At 62.3% G+C, this 23,220-nt stretch overlaps 1 protein-coding gene across 5 annotated transcripts in view; it reads left to right on the plus strand.

The window, feature by feature from the left end:
- The window catches only part of SHISAL1 (shisa like 1), a 72,710-nt gene that overhangs the window by 16,071 nt on the left and 33,419 nt on the right, over nt 1-23,220 (plus strand). The window contains exon 1 of one of the 5 annotated variants that reach the window (XM_058673584.1): nt 12,153-12,176. The exons of 2 other annotated variants lie outside the window; for them this stretch is intronic. The gene's annotated coding sequence lies outside the window, so the exon portion shown is untranslated. Of the gene's footprint in view, nt 1-12,152; nt 12,177-12,555; nt 12,933-20,517; nt 20,593-23,220 lie in introns of those variants that run through there. 2 more of the 5 variants (XM_058673583.1, XM_058673582.1) reach the window with 2 other exon arrangements.

Below are 23,220 nucleotides of genomic sequence, written 5' to 3' on the forward strand. Positions count from 1 at the left end.
GGTTGGAAAGAGGGAACGCCCCATGGGCCCTGCCGTGTGACCTGCCCCTGGCTCCCACACCCCCTGCCCCAGCATGGCCCCTGTTGTTCCCCAGGCCTGCCCTTTAACCTCCATGTAAGCTCCACCACCTGCCGGGAGCCGGGAGAGGACCGTGGGCTGTAACCAGCTCCTCCCCTCACCCTGGCTGTCACTTGCAGTGCCTTCTCCCTCTCTACCAGGTTCAGGCTCAAGCTACTGCGAGTGGACACGCAGTGGCTAGCTCTGCCCTTGGCTTTGACCTACTGCCAGCAGTACTAGCAAGCAGAACCCTTGAGGATGCCACAGGGAACTGTTTCTGCCAGCTCAGGGCGTCTTTTGGTCGACCCACACAGCATGGGGGTGCTGCAACTGTGAGGTTCTGACAGCTGCTTGCTCTCCTGCCATCTGTAACACCGGGTTCGGTAGCTGGGGCTGCTGTGACAACTGGCAGTGATGGTTCTAGAATCCTAGGATGGCTCCAGGGCAGGCCATGGCTAGCTCTGCCCTCACATGGGGAACCCCGGTTGGAGGACACAGTGACTTGCCTGTGCATGCACGGTGGACGCTAAGTTGACTTTCCCACATCTGCTCTTGGGCTGAAGCTGGCTTCCATGGGTGAAAGTTAGTGGATTCCGGAGGGAAGCTCCATTTGGCCACCATGTGCTCCAGGCTGCTGGCTCCAGCGACTCATTGTGCCACCCGGAGATGCCGGGTAGGGTCAGGCCTTGGCCGGAACCAGAGCTCACTGGCCCAGCTCTGTGTTTTTCACGCTGATAGTCCCTGGTGGGTTGTGACCAACCGGATGAGAAACCGCAGGAGTGCAGGATGCGAAGGGGTGGGGGTGGGTGGCAGGGAGTGAGGGGTGGGCCTCGCCAGGGTGTGGCAGGTCCACCCACAGCAGCCCTCCAGGTCCCGGGATTCTAGAACCATCATTGCCAATTGCCAATTGCCCCATGGCTGAGGAGATCTGCATCAGAGTCCCCACCTGACAGAAGGGGTAACCGACTCAGGCATGTGGGTTGTGCTGGATGCCCCATACAGCCCCAGGTCCTGGGGCCTGCCCCATCTCCTAGCCTTTGCTTAGCTGGCCCTGCTCCCTTAGGGACCAGGAGAGGCCCAGGCTCGCCTCTCCACCCATGGGCAGGCTCTCACCTCTCTGTGCCCTACTTCCTCTGTTCCTTTGTTGGCTCAGGGTCCTGTGGCATGGGAAAAGGGAGAATTTTCCCAACAGGAAAGCAATTGAGGGTGTTGCTGCCAGCCATGCAGAGCCTGGGCAGGAGCTGGCTGCCCTCCTCAGTGTCCCGAACATGGTAGGTCAGGTGCTCAGCACGTAGTGCCCTATCTGCCGTGTGCAAAATGAGGAGGCTGAACTGGTGGTGCCAGCAAGCGGCGGGGCATAAGCCTCCCTGGCACATCCGAGTCTGCCAGGGAACGCGGGGTTTCCCCATGCCCAGCCCAGACGCACAGGACTCTGCCAGGTCCTGATTGGTGCCTCCAGGCCACAGCACATGGCACATGGCCACCCACTGAAATCTGTTGACAAGAAACTGGATGGGGCCGGCTGCCTGGGGTGCTCTCCACCCTGGGATGCTCCACAGCCCACCCTAGCAGGTCCCTCAGGTACACCGGGTAGCCGCTGTTCTTTCTGGGTGCCACAGGCACCTGCACAGCCACAGTACCCAGCCTTGGGGCCTTAGCCAGGCCCTGCCAGCGTGACCTGGAACTCCCTCCACGTCTCTGCTCCCCTCCTGTACCCAGGCATTGGTTCTCAGTTCTGTTGGGATCCCCCAAAGTTTGGGGTCCCTGCATCTTCTGAATCCTCTGGGCCTAGACAGCACCCCCGTGCCCTGGATATGCCCCACCGTGTTCTGCCCTAATCCTTGCCAACTTTCTGGGAAGACCTTGGTTCTCCGGACTCTCTGCAGAACAAAGCCACCTGCCGTCTGGGCTCCAGCTAGGAGCCCCTGAGCTGCCGTCCACGCCTACAAAGCTGGTACAGTGACCCCCAGATTCATCACCCCACCCTTGCTGTCCTCCACTGACCCCACCGAGCCATGGCACAGCCACCCTCACCCCCAGTGTCATTGTTTTCATTGGCCCTTGCCCCCTGTGGCTGTGCAGGCATGGTTGCCCTCACTGTGTCTGGAGGCACGTGCCGTCTCAAGCCTGAATCCAGTCCACTTTCTCACCTGTAGCTAACAGCAGGGGCACTGGCCAGGCTGCTCACCTCTGACACCCAGGCCATGAGTGCCTGAAGTGACGTAGTGCTCAGAGAGGTGACCACACCTCACGGCCCTGGCCTGGCTCAGTGTGGTGGGGTGTCTCAGGCCCTGCCCCCAGTTGGTCTCCTGTGAGAGTGCCTGACTTTGGTGGCAGAGGCTGGGAGGTTCCACCTTCCAGCCAGGAAAGCGAAATAGCAGGTGGCAAACTTGCAGCCGCACACGGAGATGGCATCCCCTGGCCGGCTCTGGCTTCCTCACTTATCCCTCCATTTCTGAGCTCAAAATGACAGGCAGGTGGCTGGCCGCAGAGGTGAGACTTCCCCGGGGGGAGCCAAGAGACGGTGAGGGCTCAGCCACAGCGGGCAATGAACGGCTCTGTGCTCTATTCTCTCCCCAGCTGGAAGAGCTAGATAAGGAGGCTGGAAGTGCTGTGCTGGCTTCTCTTCTTGGCTCTGGGACGAGCATGGGACTGGCATTGTGGCTGGCCCACCTTACCCAGGATCCAGGGCCCTTACTCCGGCTGGCCCATGTGACCTCCCAGCAGACCTGCATGGCTGGGCCTTGGCAACCTGTGTGTTCCTGCTCTTCATTTCACACCAAGAGGCTCGGAGGTGGCAAGCAGACGGCTCTGGGTCACACAGCAGACACGTGCAGAACTGGAGGCCCAGGACACAGATTGTTTTCTGTGCTTTTCTGCCGCGTTTAAAAGCCTCTTGAGAGGTGCAGGTTGCCCACCCTGGATGGCTGACATCATTGAGGCAGTGGGCATGGCCTGTTGTATCACCGTGGCCTTAGTCCAGCCCCCTGGGGCGGGGCACAGAGGCAGCTGTGGGAAGTTATGAATGAGTGGAAGGCAAAGCCTCCCTCCTCCTGGGGGCACCTGCTCTCCACAGTTGGGGGTGAGCAGAGACCGGAGTTGGGGTGACTACTACTTGTGGTGGGACATGGGACTTCTAGAGCATCTTCGGACAAGCTCCACACCACCAGGTGTCCACTGCAGGCAGGCTGCTTCCCCACCCAGGGCCACTGAGCCTGGGCTGCCAGGTGTCCGCTCCAGGCAGGCCAGTTCCCCACTCCGGACTGCCAAGCCAGGAGGCCAGGCTGGCTGTGGCCAGGCTCCTCGAGGGCCAACCCAGGTCCAGCAGTGGCTTGGACTGACTGGTGACCCCTGGCTTGTTACGCTGGAGGAATGATGGGCAGTAGTGGTCGGAGCCTCCCTTGGGGGTGGGGCTGAGTAGGAAGGCTAGCTTCCCCACACACAGCCATCAGAGGACACCCTGGGGTCGTGGTGAGTCCACTGCCCCCAGGCTCTGGGCAGCAGATCCAAACTTTGTCCTCTCCAGCCCTTTCAGGAGCCACGGCCCTACAGCCACGGCCAGGGACCAAGTCCACTACTCAGCCACACTGAGTCACTACTGGTAGTGGCTACATGTCCATCTCTTCACCCTCCCCCAGCTCAGAGCCTGGGAACCTGGGGATGCAGTGACGTCACCTCTGGACCTTCTCTGCCCTGCTCATGGCTTATGGGGGCAACAGAACCGAGGGGCTGGCCCAGCAGGGTCAGCTCTAACTTGTCTTTCTCCCAGCCTGGGTTCTAGATCACCCAGGAACCCGCAGTGCAGATGCTGACTTGCGTGTGTGCGTCCATCACTGGGGTGCTATCCTTGGAAAGCAGGGAGCAGACTGGCCCCGATCGTCTCTAGGAATGGGCCACTCTCTCTTCAAAGTGTCTACCCTATCACTCTCTCCCAGCTTCCACAGCTGGGGCTGTTCCTCCAGATGGTGACGCTGCTGATACCAGTCCTGCCCAGCTGGGTCCTGCAGGGTGCTCCCAGCACTGGTCACACAACAGCCTGCTCCTCAAGGAGGTGCGACAGCCACACCAAGTACCCACTGTGTGCTTCGTATCCCTGCAGGTGCACCTGCTCCCATGGCAGACCAGCACCCCCATGTCACACAGTGGGGACAGATTGGCAAAGGCCACAGCACTGACTCAGCACACACAAAGGCAGCATCTCCTCACAGCTGGCGAGGCTTGGTTGTGTGCCCCGAGATGCTGGCAGCAGCTGGCTGCACGGCAGGGCATGGGGTCCTTCCACTCCCCCGCACATGCCAGGGAGGGTGGCAGGATGCTGGCATCCCCAGCTATTCTTAGCTCTTCACGGCCCAGGCTCCTGCGCCAGCAAGGTCACCCTCTTGTCGCTGAGAGAGAAGTGACTCACACTCAGGCTGCTCCCAGAGGCGGGACAATAGTCCGAGGGCCAGGGTGGGTAGCCTGGCAGGCGCTGAGCGCCTAAGGGCCTGGGCTGGTCATATGGGCAGTTAGCAGACTCCGCCATTGCATCCTCGTTCCCCAGCAGGTGCCAAAGGCCTGGCTGAGCATCTGTGGCCCAATGGTTTCCAGGCACTGAGGAAGGGCCTCGGTAACACATGCTGACCACAGTGGGGTTGCAGAGGAGTGGACAGAGGGAGACAATGGCACAGAGCCAGACCACTGTGGTTGCCAGTAGAGTGATCCTGGGCTCAGGAGAGGGCTGGGTGGGGGGTCCATGGGCATGGGGCAGGGAGGTAGCAGGGAGAGGGCTGTATTCCAGTGAGAACCTCTGACTATATTGATTTGGTAGGGGCAAGACACAGGAAGAGCAGGGGTGAGGCCTTCTAGGATGACCTTTGCCCCCTGGTGGGGTTGTTCCTGGCTCCTCATGCCAGCCTTTGACCTAGCCCTTTGCCCTCTGCCACAGCACTCCCTGCAGCCCCTGTCTGGCCCAGCAACCTCCCCCTGCTCCATCACAAAACACAGGGCCCACCACCTGTCTGTTCCCAGCCCACCCCGTGCCCTCACCAGTGAGGATGGTATGCATTAAATGGGCTCATCGGTAACTGTAAAGCACCATGCCCCTCGGTGGTGGGAAACTCGGGATCGCTGTGGTGTCCTTGTCCAGCCACGTGCACCTGGCAGCCTGTCCACCTGCCCATCAACCCTGCTTGCCCGCCTGGCTCCGTGAACTTGCTTGCCCCTCATGCATTCACCCACCTGCCAGTCACTACCGGTTCACTCATCTGCGCACCTGTCCTTGCCCACCTGTCGGCTGGGATGCAGACGCCGAAACTTGAACCTAATGTGGGCCCTTGTGGTGCAGTTGGTAAAGTCATCACCTCTTTGAACAGGCTCAGGACTGAAGGTCAGAGGGCAGCAGTAAAGGGAGGGCTGGACCCAGCCAGGGGTGGGGCAAAGGCTTCCTGGAGGAGGAGGCACTTCTGTTTCTGGTTTCCCAGGGCCCTCCTTGCAGGATCAGGTGCCAGGGCTACTGCACTCTAACCGCTGCTCCTCTGCCCCCTCTACAAGCCTTACCTTGTGTTTGCTCTGGGATTGCACATGTCATTGCGTTGGAATGACTTCTTCCAGGGGGCAGAGAGAGTTGAGGGATGTGGGGGTTGCATTCGAAGAGTTGCAAGGCAGGAGCCGGAGGTGCCTGGGGGGAGCAGTGATGCCCAGCGGCACACCGGCTAGGCCCTGTGCTGGGCACCCCAGGATGGCCTCCCATACCCAGGCCTGCTAGAGCCCCCACATGGAGGCCGGTCCCAAGTTGGGCCCAGCCAGGGTGCAGCCACCGCAGAGCCAGGCCCGGCCCTCAGGGAATTCTGGGCAGTGACAGACCCACATAGGTGCCCAGGAGCCCAGAGGAAGTGGCCTCCAGACTGGGGTCCAGGATGGCTTCCAGGAGAAGGAGACAGGGCAGTGGGTGCTTAGAGATAACAAGGAGATAGAGTTGGTCAGTCAGTCTGGGAGAGGGCCAGGGTGGGCGGCAGGGCGGCATTTTCAGAACAGGTGGGCCCACGGCAGCAGGTGGCGCCACCGACCCTACAAGACATGCACCATCCTGCAGGGTGCAGGGGTCACAGAAGGGCTTGGGGCAGAAGGGCAGCACTGACCGATTTGGGCATCCCTTGTGTACCCCTGGCTCCATCTGAAGGCACTCCCTTCCCCAGGGCTAGAAGACAGAGTCGGGGTACTGACTGGTTCCTGCACAGGACCAAGTGGGAGGTACCACAGAGACCCGAGAGCTGTGGGACTCACGGGTCCGTGCCCAGAGACAGCCCACCTGGGGACTGCTGCAAGCCCCTGCTGCCAAGTGGAGCTCTACCACCTGGTTCCTGCGCGGGCCTCAGAGCGGCCTGTCAGGGCCGACCGGAGCCTCAGCCCTACAGCCTGTTTCTGGAGGGCACCGATGAACTCGCACACACCTGGCATCCTTCCTTGTCCACCCTTACTGGCCCACTGTGTCTCTTGCCCTCTGTGCCTTGCCAACCTTGGCCTCAGCATGTCCAGGTGTCCTGTAGGACCTCGGCTCTGCTGACGCAAAATGATACCCCATGATGACCATAGGCAGGCACCTCCGGCCTCGCTTTTTCTACCTGTGAGGTTTGGATTTGATTGCATCTGTGTGCACGTGGTGTCCCACACAGAGTGATCATGCCGACCTTGGTGGGTGGGGATGCTGAGGGCATGTCACACTGCAGCAAGGCTTCCTTGGGCTGAGCAACAGGAGGAGGGGCTGGCCCAGAGCAGGCCCTACCACGTGCCCAGCTTTGTGCTATGGTCCTAAGGGAGCTGATCTCTGCAAGGGAGGAGCTGTGGGCTCCATTTCAAAGCTGAGAACAGTGCAGCCTTGGGACTTCTCCGCTGCTAAGAGGCAGGCCTGGTAGTCACCTTCCGCCTGTGGCCTTGGAACGGGCCAGGAGGGCAATGAAGCAGTGCCTTGCTGGGTGGCCTTGGGCAAGCGGCTGGCCACCTTGGTCCTTGGTTTCTACACTTGCAGGTGGGGTTTGCACTGCTGGCTCTGGTGCATACAGCAGGCCATGGTCTGGGGTCACATCTAGGGGCGCCTAGATACTCCCATAATGCTTTGCAGCAGACAGAAGCCCACCCTCCCTGACAGGCTAGCTTGAGGAGATGCTGCGGTGAAATGTGGGTAGGACAGACAGCAGAGGGCCGGTGCCCCGTCTGGCTGGGATCCCTGGGGAGAAGGCTGGACTGCTGAGGTCCTGCACTTGTACAACTGACACCTACCAGGACACACACCCCTTCCTGGCTGTGCAACCTTGGGCAAGGGGCTTAACCTTGCTGACCCTGATGGTGTGAGACCCAAGTGTGCCTGGGCTCCTTGGCAGGCTGCTGGGGCTCCCCAAGAGAAGGCTGCAAACCTGGCTGGAGGCACCCGGTTTCCTTTCCCTCGGCTTGTCTCGTGGCTGCCTGGGCTGTGACCCTGGCTCAGCTGCCTCCCCCTAGCCCATCCTGCAGGTCTCTGCACTGCCGCTTTTTGGCCCTGCCCCAACGTGGAGGTTGCCCAGTGAGTGAACAGGGAGCAGGCTGGGGCCGGGGGGGGGGGTGCAGCTGTAGGGAGCCCTTTGGCTCCTCTATCCGCCCTGCCCCTGGCCGGCTTCCCCGCAGCCCCCGGAAACCACCGCCAAAGGCCGTTCATTCTGTGCTTTGCAGAAACATGAGATTTTGCAATAACAAAGGTTGCTGGGCCAGGCCAAGCCAAACAATTTATGGTATTGAGAAAGGTCACGCAGTGAAATCAAAGAGGTCTGGAATTCCAGCTGGGGCTGTGGGGCCTGAGCTGCTGAGCCCCCTGGTTCCTGGCCTCCCAGCGCGTGGGTGGACCCCAGCCGAGCCAGCAAGGCCCAGCCTGCCCCACGCATGAAGCTGGTGGGGAAACCAAGCCAGACAGGCTCCCGTTCCAAAGCTTCCAGCTTGTTGCTTCAAGGCCAACGGTAGGGCCCAGGGACAACCTGGGTCAGCCAGCCAGTAAGTGACACATCACATCACCTCTCTGTGCCTACTCTGGAGTCAAACTGCACAGAAGTGGCTCCTCGGGTGGCTGGGGGTGTGGGCAGGCACGTGTGTGTGCGTGCTCACACGCACACAGACACACACGCCCCAAGAGCCTCACTGGGAGGTGCAGAGAAAGACAGGGAGGTGCACGCTGGCCCCAAGCAGCCACAGCCTTGGGATGGGAAGGGGTCCTGTTCTGGGGTAGGGGGATCCGCCCTGCTTCCCAGGACCAGGTTTCCAAGAAGGGGGTGCCCAGAGCGATCAGGAGTTTCTCAGACTCCTGCCTCCTGGGCTGCTGTGTGGCCTTGGGCTCCAGTCCTGACCTCTCTGGTCAAGCCTGCCCCTTCTGAGCTCCAAGATGAAGGAAGAGCTTGCCTCCACCCTGCACCGGGGAGCCAGAGCCCTCTGCATGTGCGAGGGACCTTGGTGGCTGTTACTCCAAGGCCTGCTGCTGGGAGCTTGGCTCAGCGCGTCCATCTGTAGTGCCTTCATCCCAGTTGTCTGCACAGGCCCAGTTCGTGAGAGCCACCAGCTGTGGATTGTGTCAGCTGCCCGCCAGCCCTGGGGGGGATGTGAAGGGGGCTTCCCCTGCCCCGCCCCTCCTGGCTCCCTGTTGTCTCCTGGGGGACTGGACTTGGGGCATCTCAGTTCCAGTCTGGGCAGGCCCAGGGCCCTGGCCGCCAGCCGCCTCACACTGCGGGGGACCTTTACCATGCAACCCCTGCTTCATCTTGGGGGCGTGGCCGCCCATCAGCCTGTCCAGCTTCCGGGTGCCCTGCCTGGGACTCAGCCTGCTCAGTTCTTCTGTCTCTGTAGGCCAGAAGTTGGAGCTGGGGTTGATCTTGACCCAGCCACACTGCTGGGGCCTTGCTGGAGGCTAGGGGAGGACCTGGCTTCCACACTCAGATGGTGGGCAGTGCTGGGATGAAGGAGGGTGGTCCTGGCTCACGGCTAAGCTGCCCTCAGCGCCTCCCCACGGGGCCCTGGCACATCCACTGCCCAGCTAGCCCATCCTCCCCTCGGGGGGGCCTCCTGGACGCCTGCTGCCAGTGGCCGCAGCAAACTAGGGCATAGAGGCCATGTGTACCAGAGGATGAGAGCCGAACCTGCAGTCTCCTCCCTCGGGGCCCAGCCTCAGTGCGACTCCCAGCTAGAAGCCACTGGGCAGTCCTGCCTCCCAGGCCACCTGCCCCCAGAGCCACCGGGCTGTGACACATGGCTCTTGCAGAGGCAGAAAATGGCTGCCGCACCTGGCCCCTTCCAGGGACACGTACAGGGTGGCTGTGGCCCTCAGAGGGGGTGGGGGCTTTGGTGAGTGTCCCCACCAACTGGCCAAGCAGGTGGGTGAGCTTAGCACCCCCCAGTGTGCCACCCCACGGGCCAGGGCTGCAGCACCGTGGAGGCGGAGAGGCTGGTTTTGCCCAGCCTCAGCTACCCATCATCAAGAGCTGAGCGGCCATGTGGGTTAGGATGACTTTGGGGTAGCCTACATCTGAGCCCTGGGTCTGGGAAGAGAGGGGTGGACTCCTAAACTCTTGCTGTGGGAGAAGCGAAGAAGAAGCGCTCCCCAAGGGATGCCCGGGGGCCAGCGGGCCGCCCCACCCCCTCCACTCCGGTGTGGGGGAAGGCATCTCTCGGACGAGGGGGCCGCCGGCCTCGTGGCCCAGCTTCTAATTAAATGGGAGCAGCTTTACCGTGGCAGGTGATCTGCCCGGGAAGCCTGGCTTTAAATTTAGCTCCCTCCCCAGCCAGCCCTTTGAGAAGGCTGCTCATGAGTCATGCGCCAGGCCGTCCTGGCGAGGCCGGCTTTGCGGGGGAGCAGGCCTCCCAAAGGCAGAGAGATAGTAAACAGGGCTGGGGACGAGGACGGGCGGCATGCATACAGCAGGTGTTCAGAGGCCGGTGGGGGGCTGGGGGTCTGCTCTGAGGGTCCAAGCCATCACCTCTGCAGAGGTGGCCTCAGCCCAGCACCATGCGCGGACGTGGCATCCTTTGCTGAGCGACCCGTGACGGGCCGGTTCACATGTTTGCACTTACCCGGTCCTCCAGCACCCCGGGGCCCGCACTGCACCCTGCTCCGGCTGATGCCTGGTGAGGTCGGTGGAGCAGCACTGCGCTGCTCCCCCACCCCCAGACATGTTCATCTTACTCCTTGGAATCGGTGCGCGTTGCCTTATATGGCAAGAAGGGAGAGGACTCTGCAGCCCGCTTTGCAGCCAGACAGTGGAGATGGGGTCAGCCCTCCGTGATCACACGGGTGGGGCAGAGGGAGGCAGGGGGCGCTGTGGCACCAAGAGCAGCATTTGAAAGACCCCGGGTGGGTCTGGCAGTCCTAAGGAACAGGGAGGGGCAGGGAAGGATCCTCCTGGGTCCACGTGGGGGTGGGCCCCTGCAGGGAGCGTGGCCCTGCTGATCTGTGATGCTGGCCCAAAGAGGGACAGCGTCCTGGATTTCTGGCCTTGGTAACAGCAAGAGAGAGAGAGAGAAGTGTGGTTTCAGGCTCAAGCCTAAGTCGTCTGATTCTAAAAATCTCACATCTCCCATCTGCCATGGGCCTTCTGGTACCAGGGATGCCCTAAGAGCTGGAAGTTCGCTGACTTTCAGGTGGCAGACAGCAGGGTTAACATAGCCATCATTTATCCTTGCATGGCCCCTTGAGGCTGTGCCCATTTTCCAGATGGGGAGACTGAGGTAACTGAAGACAGAGCAGCTTTATGCGAGGTGGGGGAGCATGCGCTACAGGGCAGGGCAGCCCAGCACACAGTAGGTGCACAACAGACAGAACAGGCATGGAATGACGGCTGCGGGAGAGGGTCGCTGAGCCTAGGGGTGTCATGGATGCCTGGCTGCAGGGCCAGGAACCCTGTGCGGATCCTGCAGCGGTAGCCTGGCAGGGTGTGGAGGAGGGGGTTTCACAGCCCTGCTGTCAGCCTCTCCCCATCTCAGAGCAGGAGGGGAGCCAGCTGATGCGGCCCCCACGCAGGCCTCTCACGTGAGATGTGTTCGACCACTGCACACACACGTGTGCCCGCACAGCACAGCACACCCCGCGGGGGACTCCAGACGCTCTTGCCCAGGAAAGGGAGATGCCTGCTTCTTCCACCCACCCACGCATACCGACACACGCATCCCAGCTCCGCCACACACACCCTTCACGGCAGCTGTGACCCCTCCCTCTGTGCCCACCTCCCCTCCCCCCTTGCACCTCCTGGTCCCTGCTGCTGACGGCCCCTCTCAGCACAGCCCCACCTCCCACCACCTGTTCCTGGCCCTCTGGGCCTCCCGGTAGGTGGGATGCTACCCCACCCCAAGGGCAGGCACCCCATGCAACCTGACTCCCAGCTCCAGGGCCTGCTGTTTGCCAGCTAGAGACAGGGGCTACCTGCTTGCCCACCTGCCTACTGTTCTCTCAGCCCGACCATACCATCCCCGCCTTTGCCACCTCAGAGCCCGCCCTGCACAGACGCAAACCCTGCCAGCCAGGGGGCTCATGCCAGGGTCAGCCCTCACACCAGGCGTGTCCTCTGCTGGCCTGACCCTCCTGGACCACGGCCTGGCTCCCCACCCTGCAACCCCCTCCTCTGTATCATCTCACCCTGACCTGCAGAACGAGGTTGGGCTGGCTTCGGGATCTGTCAGCTGGGGAGGGAGATTGAATCCGGCCCGCACGACCTCCAGGCGACCAGGTGTCTTACAGCTGCTCTCCCAGGACCCAGCCCCACCCCCTCTCCTTCCTTACTGGGCAGCACCTGGCTCACAGGTACCAACACCTATGCGGGCCACACTGCAGCTGAGGGGCCAGGCCTCAGTGTAGCTCCAACTGCCACCCAGGCCGCGACCCTGCCATCCTCACGCACGCTGGCACGCCCCCTTCACTCAGGCAGAAGGAGTCTTAGGGAAGCCCGGAGGGCTGTGCTGCGGGAACCTGCAGGGCACTGGATGCCAGAGCCCGACCAGAGTGGGAGCCTGCCCATCCCGGGGCTTGTTTCCCTGTGCCACACGGGGTCCGTGCTCAGTCCGTCCAGGACAGCTGCCCCAGGCCGGACACTGACCCTGCTGGCGTGCAAGGGAGCCCACCGAGGCTGCAGCCGGGCAAGGTCAGGGCCTCATGGCTCCGGGAGGCCCGAGCCTGAGAGGCGGCATTCAAGCAGGAGGGAAAAGAGGAATAGGAGAGGAAGGAAAAGAGAAAGTAAGAGGCTGCGGGGACAGGATGAGGCAGAGCGGGATCGCCCAGGAAACAATTAAGCGCGGCAGGCACCAGGAGGGAGCGAGAGCGAGCGCGCGAGCCGAGAGAGACCGCGACGGGGAGAGATAAGGAGAGAGCGAGGGGGAGGGAGGCGGGCGAGGGGCGCTCGCTCGCTCGCTCGCTCTCCCTCCGGCTCGCGGCGAGGCCAGGCCGGCGGGGCGCCGCGAGCGCGGACAGGGGGCGGCAGAGGGCGCGGAGCGCGCGGCAAAGAGTGGAGCGGGCGGCGGCGAGCGCAGGGCCCGGCGAGCAGGAGCGTGGTGGCGCCGGGCGCGGCGCGGGGCGCGGGGCTGGCGGCCGACCGGGCGGCGCGGGCGGCCGAGTAGCCGCGGCGGCGCGGGGCATGCGGCCGGCCGCGGAACCACGAGCCCGAGCGGCAGCAGCCCGAGCGCCGCGCCGCGCCCGGCGCGCCTAGGAGCGGGCCCCTTCCGGGCGCCGGCCCCGGAACCCCGGAGCCCCCCGAGTCCCGGCAGCCCCCGGAACCGGGACAACTGTTGCGGCTGCGAGGGCACCGCGGGGGCGTGGGCGGCCCCCGCGCCCCAGCAGGCGGCTCCCGCTGGCGCCGGTTCCCGGCGGCGGAGCTAGGAACCAGGAGAGCGGCGGGCACCAGGTGAGCTGCGCCCCGGGCGAGCCTGGGGGGCTGCGCGGGGGAGGGGCGCCCCCGGGCCGGGGTCCGCGCTCGGGGGAAAGGGGCCGGGCGGAAGCTCGAGACGAAGGAGGGTCCCGGGGAGCCAGGGGGCGGGGTCTGCGGTTCTAGGGCTCGGGAGAAGGGGTTCGGGTGCACTGGGAGAAGAGGGTAAGGTGCATTGTTGGGGAGGAGGGGTGTCCCGGCGCTTTAGAAAGGGGCCAGAACCGACTCGAGGAGGTCTGGGAGCAGGGATCGTGCGGGACAGCCCTGCCCTGGCTTTGGGGTGCATGCCAGGGCTCACCAAGCTTGGGAGCGCTGGACGCCGAAGAGCAGGGGACCTGGCCCCGTGGAGCAGTCCCGGGCGCAGCAGCTGGGACGCGGTGACCAGAATCGGCGTCCGATTGGGGACGCGCTTCCAAGACCGAGTCCAGGAGCACAGCGAGCCTGAAGCTCTGTACGCGCTGCACAGGGTTCCCGAGCCACTCTGCCGTCCCGGCAGATTCCGGGGGTCCCAGATGGGCGGCGCGATGGATGGATGGGAAAGGCCCTCTTCCAAGTGCGTACCCCTGGGTCCCAGCCCACCACGTGCCCGCGCGGAGCCGCCGCCGCCACCGCCTCCCAGGGCCGAATCAATATTGATCCCGCGCACAGGGCTGGGCGGCCCGGGGCCTCGGAACCTCATTAGCGCCAGTGGTTACCATGGTAACGATACCCCAAGCGCCTTTGGGTTATATTTATTTTAATTATTATTATTAGCATTATTAGCATTAGTATTTGTAACTCAGCCAGAGGAGAAAAGGAGGGAGAGTGTCCTGTTGCGTCTTTAGGAAGAACTGGGGAGCCCCTGCCTGTGCTGAGGGGCCAGACTGGCAGTGGGCGGGGTCACCTGCCAGCTGGCCCCTCCGGGGCATGGGTCGAGAGCAGGGAGTTATATAATCTGCTGGGAGAGAGGGTGAGCGCCTCTCGAAGGCTGCCCCGCCTCCCAGCCTTCTAAGCCCTCTGCTTTGCGACTGCTCTGACCTGGGGAACCCCAGCTCTGGCTGTGGGGAGCAGAAGGGGCCAGGAATCCAGGGATGGCCTCCACCCAACCCCCTTCCCTGGTTGTGTGACCTTGAGCCAGGCTCTTGACTACTTGGAGCCTCCTGCCCTGGTCCGTGGGGTGGACAGGACTGCTGCCAAGGCAGGAGGGGCCCAGCTGGGTGCTGGGGGCCTCTGCGGCCCTGGGCAGCTGCCTGTCCTTCTGCAGCAGGAAGGGCTGTGCTGCCCGAGGGACCATGGGCGGCCTTCTTGTGGCTCCTGCGCTGGGCTGTGCTGGGGAGGCTGTGGGGGGGAGGTCAGCTCTATAGGGACACACCAGGGGGTGTTCCCCTGCCAGTAGTCCCTGTCCTGGCCTGATTCTGACCACCCACCTGTGGCTGGGAATCAGGGCAGGCAGTGAGCCTTGGCTGGGGGTGTCCTTCAGAGCCAGCGTCTCAGCCGTGGAAGCCCACTCAGCCGGTCAGGTTTCTGGTAAGGCTGAGCCTGCAGCCAAGCGTGCCTGGAAAGTTGTCCAGCCCTGGTGGCTCGAGCTGAAGCCTGTCGGTGTCACATGGAGTCCCCGGCCCCCTGGGCACAGCAGGGAGGGACGGGGTCTGTCTGGCTTAGTGCTCCGTGTGTGTGCGCATGTGTGTGTGTGTCCACCCAACTCCTGGGTCGCCTGGCCTGGAGCTTATCAGGGCAGCTGGGCAGGCTGGGAGGGGTAGGCGCCAGTTGGGGGTTGTTGGACTGAACGTGGGAGCCACCTCAGGCACCTCCTTGTCACCTGTCACATGGATGTCCCTTCATCCTCCAGTCCCCAGCTTCAGTGAGCCCCTGGGCTGGCGGCTGCTGCTGCTGCTGCTGCTGGAGGGCCTGCCCTGGGTAGTTTCCCACAGGGCAGATGAAGAAAAGGGGCTGGGGCAGGCGGTGGGGAGGCAGTGACGCAAGGAGCTGGTCAGGGGTTGGGCTGGGAAGGCCTAGTCCAGAGAGACCCAAAAGAGGTAGCAGGTACTGGTGCCCCAGGCAGATGCCTGGGAGCGTGGCACCTGTCTGCCTGAGGGCTGGAAGGTGGGGCTGCAGTGGAGGGGTTGGGAAGGACACTGAGTGGAGGCCGCCAGCTCCCCGAGCCCCCAGGAGGGAAGGCTGTGGTTGAGAGTGGAGGACGAGACAGTCTGGGACAAGGAGTTAGCTGTGGTCTCAGGGCAGCCACTACCCCCTGCTAGCCCCGTGTCCTCACTGGTCACACTGTGGAAGAGGGGAGGACAGAGATGGACTTGGAGTCTGGCCACTCGCTCCCCCCAATCTGTGAACACAAGCCGTGTCTGCACAGCAGGGGTTTGCTGCTGCCAGTAAAGGCCCCAGGCTGTCTGGGAGCTGGGCACCTACTGCTGCTCAGAGAGAGAGAGAGAAAGGGCCTCTCCTGGGCCAACCCTGTCCTGCCCACTTCCTGGGGCCAGCCCAGAGCGTGGCCCATCTGAGGCCCAGAGCGTGGCATTCTGAGGCCACACAGGCTTGGCGCACCCCAGTCAGACCTCCCGGAGACGTCAGGGCCATTACCATGCGGGTCTGCCTGTCTCCCTCCGTGCAGGAGCTGGCAGGGGAAGGAGTCCCCAGTTCCTTCAGGGAACCCCTATGCCATATGGGACCTGCCTGCAGGGGGAGACCCTGAGCCCACTCAGGCCCAGCCCCAGCCTTGGCATGACTGGGGCTTGGACTGTTGGATGCGTGTGTGACTCCTGCAGCAATGGCCCCGCCCATGCTCTGGCCTGGCGCAGCAGCTAGGGGCTGCATCTCAAGTGCCTGGAACACCCTGCTCTGGCCATCCGGATTGCCTGCTCTCTGCAACCCCCGCCACCCCAAGCCCGGGTTCTCTCTCTTAGCAGCTGGAGTTGAAGGATCCGGGTGCCACCGAAACAGGAAGGGGTGGGTGCTATGAGGTACATGGGAGGGAACCCCCAGAGGCGCTGCTGGGAGGGAGGTGAGGTGTATCTGCTTCCTGTGTATGGAGGGGGACTTGAGGCCAGGGGGCAGGGTGTGGGAGGGGACTCAGAGAAGCTCCAGGTCACAGTGTGGATTGGCCAGACGGGGTAGACACTGCCCAGAGGCCCAGGGGGCTGGCAAGAGGCGGACCGACCGGCTCCCAGGTGTGCCCTATGCAGCTGGCCTCAGCACCTGTTCCATGCTGGTCTGATGGATGCCTGCCTCCCGACTTCCGTGAGTCAGCATGAGCCGAGGGTGCAAGTTTCTCCCTCCCCAGGGCCGGGCAGCCCCTCTGGCCGCACCCACAGACACGCCTGCCCGCCTGCACACTGTGTGCCTCCGTAGTGGGGAAATGAAGAAATAAAGTGTGTGTTTCCCAATTGACACCCATTTAACACTGAATGAAGTCTTGGAGGTTCTCCACGGAGCCCTGTGCACGGGAAAGCACATTTTTAAAACCTCACTCTTCCCTGAAAAATAAGACAAAGCATGTTCTTCAGCTGCAGGCCGTGTAAGCTGCTTATTCCAGCCCAGCTAGACCCCCAGGGAACCACTGGCGGCTGCGGAGTGGGGAGGGCCGGCCGGTGCCATCGGGCTGGCAAAGTTTGTCTCCCGCGCCAGACTCCAGTTCCTTGCCACATGAGGGGCTCCAAATAAAGTGCTGTTTGCTGAGATATCGGCACAAATTAAAAATAAAGGCAAATCCCTTTCATAATCCAGCGTGAACGTTTCCCGCGAGGCTCCCCGGGCGTGTTAGGGACACGTGGTGATTTGCCAGCGCTCCGGCTGCTTGCCTGTGTAAGCAGAGCTGTGTGCGTGCGGGCAGCAGGATGTACAGACCCTTGGAAAACACATTGCACTTCCCTTCAGACTGTGGCTCTGCAGCCGGGTGCCCAGCCGGGCACCCTGCGTGGGTTTGAGCCCTGCCTTGCCCTGCCCCGTGTGCTACAGTCCAGAGTACAGGGACAGAGTCAGGGCAGGGGAGCAAAAGAGCATCGGGCTTTGAGAGGCACAGCGGGCTTCCTGGAAGAGGTGCCTGCTGGGATCTTGAGGATCTGAGCGTGTTAAGTAAGAGGAGGCAGAGGGTATTCCTGGGGCATCTTTAGTTTCTGTACCTTAAGCTTCCTTTGTTTCAATCTGATTTGACAGATGCTTTAAACTTTTTTTTTTTTTTGAAGAGATTTACTTAGTTATTTGAAATTTAGGCTTGGAGATCTTCTACCTGCTGGTTCACTCCCTAGATGGCTGCAGTGGTCAGGGCTGGACCAGATGGAAGCCAGGAGCTTTTTCCAGGTCTCCCATGCAGATGCAGGGACCCAAGCACTTGGGCCATTCTCTGTTGCTTTCCCAAGCACTTTAGCAGGGAGCTGGATTTGAAGTGGAGCAGCCAGGACTCAAACTAGCTCCCATATGGGATGCAAGCATCTAAGCCAGTGGCCCCTGACACGTACTTTTATAAAACTCAGGTGTATTCATTATTTTCTCTTCCCCAGGGCAGGTCCCTGCCTTCTTCCCTCTCAGGTTATCGCTGAGCCCCTGAGGTGGCTGATGAGGTGGCCAGAGGCCCTGCCAGACTGGGCTGTGGGTCAGGAATGCTCTGGGAGGCTGGGAGGGCAGGCAAGCAAGACCTCCCTTGCGGATTCTGGAAAATAAACAAAGAACCCCTGGTGCTGCTGCGACCCCCAGGCCCTACCCCCACCCCCATCCTCAGCTGCAGCACAGGCCGGGCCTCCTAGGCTCTGCGCTACAGCTGCCGACTCTACACCTGGGGGCGGGGGCAGCGGGTGCCTCCTCTGCCCGCTGGCAGGCAGGCGGCATCACCATGGTGCCCTGCAGGACCTGGCCTGCGTCCAGCCCTCTGCCCAGCAGCGGCCGGCATGCGCCCTCCGCGATGGGCTCGCTTCTTTGTTTGCACAGCTTCGGCTTCCGGGAGCAGGTTGACAGAGTAGCTAATCTGCTAGCCTGGACTCGAGGAGCCTCTCCCCTCTGTGTGGCCTCACCCCACAGCCTAGAACACGTTCTGTAACACACTCCAGAGCCTTGGTTTCCTTGCCTGCAAAGTGGGTTGTCGTGAGAACTGGATGTGGCCATTTTGCATTAACTGCTTGCTTAGCACGTGACGCTCTTGGCACCACCCTGGTTGGTGCCCAAGCCCCTTCTAGAACCCAGACAGGAGCAGACTCTGATCACCCCAGATCCCAGGGTAGGGGCCTCTTGGGGGGCACGTGTGGAATAACTGAGTCTCAGCAGGCAACACACCATGAGAGCGCCAGCACCATGGCAACCACAGAGCCAGGGGTGCAGGAGCCAGCTCTGGCATCTGGGTGCCAATCCAGCTCTGCTGCTGAGCCGCAGCCAGCTCCAGCAATGTACCGCTGGGCACCCCGGTGTCACTGTTTTCAGAAGAGATGGTGCTGACGACAGGGATGGGTAGATGTGTGAGGACCTGAGGCAGGGACTGCCAAGTGCCCCAGCAGCTGCACTGATGTCCCCCAAGCTCTACCAGCACACCAGATGCCAGCCTGCATACCTACTGGCCGAGCAGCTTCAGGCACACTACCACACCTTTCTGAGTGCCATGCAGAGGGTGTAGGCTGTTTGATTCTTGGTTAGCTCTGCACCCAGCACCTGGCTCAGCTGGGCGTACTGTAGACGGATCTGTCGCAAAGGAGAGGAGGAAGAAAGGGAGGGGTGCATGTCGTTAGCATGGACGGCAAATGGATGGATGTCACTGGGAAACAACCTGGGCCTGAGATTGGGTCCTCTCAGAAGGTGCCAAGGACTCGGGGCCCAGCCTTACCTCGGAGAACCCCTGCCTGCGTGTTGACGGGGATGCCCACGGGTGGAACCAGAGCCTAGCTCCCTGTGTCCCTGGAGCCGGGTGATGCTGAGCTCGGCCTGTGGCCTCCGCACGTGGGGCTGGAGTGGTCGTGGGCACATACGGCAGGGAACAGGCAGCAGAGGTGGGATTACTGCTCTGACTTGGTCCAGCAGGTGCTGGGGACGGCGGTCAGGGCGGGGATGGCATAGCATGGGCCTGTGCCCTGCTGGGGTTCCAGGAGGCATGGGCCTGGGGAGGGCCAACAGGAAGCTGTCCTGAGGTCACGGCGAGGCTTGCCCCTCTGCCCTGGGCTGTCCTCATCACGGCCTCTGTAGGCGGGTCTGGGGCTGCTGTGCGGCACTGAGGGATTCAAGGGGCCTGGTGGCTTCTGCCTTATCTCCTGGGGGAGGGTGCAGGTGCCAGGGCAAGGTTCGCTCCTGGTGCCCAGCCAACTTGCTCCTATCTGCCCTAGTTTTCTCTTCCACAAAATGGGTTCCCAGCAGGCCATCCCGGGGGCAGCAGGGTCATAGGGAGCCTGGAGGTTGAGGGAGGCAGGGTCTGGACCCCCAAGAGGGCAGCAGTGGGTGGAGCTGGCCATCTGCTCAGGGCACATGTCATCTCAAGGTCTCTTGGCCCCTAGATGGCTGCGGCTGCCTGCCCGGCTGGCTCCAGCCTTTGGGGAGATGTGGACACAGCCGCCTATTGGGCCTGGCTCTCTGGGCCCTGCCTAGAGGGAAGACTCAAGTGCAGATGTTGGCAGAGGACGAGAAGCAGATCTGCCTGATGGAAAGGGCAGAACATCCAGGAGGCCTTCCCAGAGGAGGTGGCTCCCCTGTGCTGACCAGTTAAACGAGCAGAGGGGTGTAGGGACCTTGGAGGCAGGGGGCACCGTTCTGTTGGCACGCTCTGGTGTGACCTTTCTGGGATGCTGTGAATGGAGTGAACAGAGGCCCAGGCTTGAGCCTCTGCTCTTCAAGTTCCGTGGCCAGCCGCGATATCCCATGTGCCACCACTGTGGCCAGGGCAGCACTGTGGCCAGGCCCTGAGATGACACCTGCTGTGACCGGCCCCTGTGTGTCCTTGGTGGGCAGAAGGAAGCAGGCTATGCCCATGGCTCGGGGGGCTCTACTGCCCCCAAGGTGCCAGGCCAGCTTAGTTCCTCTGGAAAAGCAGTGGACAGGCCTTGGGACACAAGCCCCCAGCCCTTTGCCTACTCCTGCGGGTCCACAGGGCAGCCTGGGCCACACAGACGGGACCAGCATGAGACATTGCGGTCACCAGGGGAGGGCAGGGGCCTGGCAGAATTCTGGGCAGGCTGAGAGAAAGATTAGGAAACTTCTTGTCTTGAAATTCAAACAATTGGACAATCTGTTCTGGATCGATTTAGAAGCAGTGGAGTGAAAAAAAAAAATCAGAAAATATAGTGTGAAAGCTATTTTCTCTCCCTCCAGCACAGCCAGGGAGAGGATGAACCGGAGTTCATTTGTGGCCTGTCCGAGGCTGTGGCCAAGCCCTCGCCTCCTCACTGCCCCCACCCCGAGTCCCTGCTCCTGCCCCCCAGTCATGGCCCGGCAGCTGGGGCGGGGTTGGGGGCGGGGCTCAGAGGGGGCATCACCCTGATTTCAGCCCGAGGCAGCCAGTGCCCAGCAGGACCCTCAGCCTCCGACAGGCACCCTGAGGGCAGGGACCCTCCTGGGCAGAAACACCCCTCCCTCCCGCTCCTCTCCTGGCCAGGGATGGCCAGGGATGAAGCTAACCTGTCCATCCGCTGCTGTGTCCCCAGAGTAGGGCAGGCCTGGAGTCGGACTGACTGGCATGCAGCAGGTGCGTGGTGAGTCTCCTGCCCAAGTGATTGATGAGTGGGTGGGAAGCAAGAATGGGGGGAGGGAAGGACCGGAGGAAGAAGAACCTGTGGTGGCCACTCCATCCGCTGGTGGTGCAGGTGGCTTTGGACGCAATGTGCTCCCCCGCCCCCCTACCCTAATCTCTGGGGCTGAGACATTTCGGGGCCTCCCACGCCACTGACCCCTTTCTTTCCTGGGCACAGTCTGCCCCACTCCTCCTAACACCACTCCTACACGGCATCTTTCACGACTGGAGCCAAATGCTGATTGTTTTAAAATAAGCCTGTTCAGCGTGAGGCCAGAGCCGAGGGGGAGGACCCGAGTGCAGCGGCAGCTCCAGCTTCCTATGTGGTCCCTTGTCCCCAGAGAGGTGACCCCTGGGGGCCCTTGGGGAGTCTCCGATGTCGCTGGAGGGGACCGCCAGTGCCGTGGGAAACAGGAGTTCTGGAGACACCAGGGAGTTGAGGGGACAAGAAGTGGCCTGGTATCAGAGTGGCAGCTCCCAGCTCCGCCCTCTCCCCCAAGGCCCAAGGCCAAGAAGGCAGCTTGCTGTGGAATTCCCGTCAGCAGCTGTGTGGCCCTGGACTCCTCCACACACGACCCCTCTGGGCCTTGGTTCGCTCTGAGCAGGAGCCCCTCCTTTCGGGAGAGTGTTTGCAAAGCATCCAGCATGTGCTGGGCACACAGTAGGTGTGCACACAATAGGTCTTTTCCTTCCGTGGCCCCCAGATGGGCAGCCTGTCCCAGGTACCTGTGCACAGCCTCCCAGCAGACCCCGGGAGGAGGGTGTGACTTTGCGGCAGGTGGGGTCCTGTGAGCCCCACATGTCCAGTGGAGGACAGTGTAGGGAGTGGCCAGCGTTGGGGTCCTGCCCCAGGCTGGACAGCCAGAGTCCTGGGTGCTGTCCCAGGTCTGACACCTGTCAGCCTTGGGACCCCCAAAAGCGATGGCCTCTGTCCCCGTGCGAGGCTCGCACTGCCCCCCACCGTGCACCTCTTAGGGTCACTGCCCCATGTGCCCAGCATGACGTCTGGTGGCTCTGAGGACACCCGGGTCTAAGCAAGTTTGTCCCTGGTTTCCTGTGCAGGGGCCCAGGCCCTGCCCACACTGTCCATGGCCTGTGAGCTGGAGCTGCAGGCCCCGCACCCAGCCCGCTGTGGAGTGCTGTCCTGGACGTCCCGGCTTTTCCTGCCGACGAAGCTGTTTCCTGCACGCTTTTGATGTTGCCTCTCTGCTCCCCAGAAGTTGGAGCTGGCCGTCCCCAGAAGCAGCGCACTAATTAGACCTCTGTAGTTCTGTTTACCCAGATGTCAAGCCAGGCTGTGAAACTCAGCGTTTTTCTCCCCATTAGAAAGGTTGTTCGTTGTTTTAAAAGCTGCAGATGGACTCTTGTGGGCCGGGCGGAGCGCTGTATTTGGCAGGTGGAAGATACAAGTGAGAAAGAGGCTGGCCCCGCAGCCCACACCCCTGCGATGGTCTCCTCACCAGTGGCTGGGTTGGGGGCTCAGAGTGTGTACTCTGCCCTCGGGGCAGCTGAGGTTCTGGTAGACCCCCATATCCCGGAGCTCAGGGTCTCCCTAAGTGCAGACCATCTGAGTAGATCTCCAGCTGCCAAGGTTACCCACACCCAGGTCTGGGGGAGAATGGGCCCCCCAAGGTCACTGAGTCTCCTCCGCTTGCTGGTGCCCCAGCTCAGAGCCCTTGCCTGTGATGCCAGAGCCCTCACCCAGGCTGCTGAGCCTGGCCTGGGCTGCGGAGCACAGCAGGTACCAGGTGTGTGGTCCCGGAACAGGGCTCCCTGCTGGAGTCCTCTAAGACTGGGTCTGTTTTGTCACCATGGATAAGAGAGGTCTGCTGATGGCTGGGGTAGCCGACACATCCAACAGCAGTATGTGGGTCCAGCCTGGTTCTGGGTGGCCACTGGGTCACTACCAACTCAGTTGCTTTAGTGCCAATCGTGGGGTGTGTGGGCGAGAGACACATTAACCCCCAGAAGTGACCCGTTGCGGGGGGTGGGGATGCTGTCCGCCTGTGGGCGAGTATGTAGGGGTTCCTGCGGGGCTGAGGGAGAGGGGGAGGGGGCACCGCTGTCCCTGTGGTCTGGGCTGCGGCTCCATTTGCATAATTTTGAAGTTGATTGGCCTGAAGGCAGCGCGGCTTAATCACAGCTGACAAGTCTCGGGTTGGAACAGCAGCTGCTGCCAATTAGCCACCGCATCAGTGTGTTAGCATCAGTCGCTTGGCAGCACCCCTCCCCCAGGCACCCTCGGGCCCACCCCTCACCGCCCCAGGGCCCTGCAGGCTTCCTGGGGTGGCCTGGCCTTCTCAGATTTGCAGAGACCTCACAGGAGCTGCAGCAGACGGGTGGCCGGCTCCCAAGAGACATTGACCCTGCTGGACTGTACAGGGCAGGGCTGGTGTACTAGGACTGCCTGATTGTGCTAATAAAGTTTTATTGGCGCTTGGCACTGCCTGCTGCTGCTGTCTTTCCCTCAGAGGCAGGGGAGTTGACCAAGTCCAGCCGATTGCTAGAGCCAGTGATGGCTTCCTGTTTTGCGACTCGTCCCATGGGTCTCGCGAGTCCAGCGGGCATCCCTAGCCGTTGGGA

This window comes from Ochotona princeps, chromosome 15 (genome assembly GCF_030435755.1).
Source record: "Ochotona princeps isolate mOchPri1 chromosome 15, mOchPri1.hap1, whole genome shotgun sequence".
NCBI lineage: Eukaryota > Metazoa > Chordata > Mammalia > Lagomorpha > Ochotonidae > Ochotona > Ochotona princeps.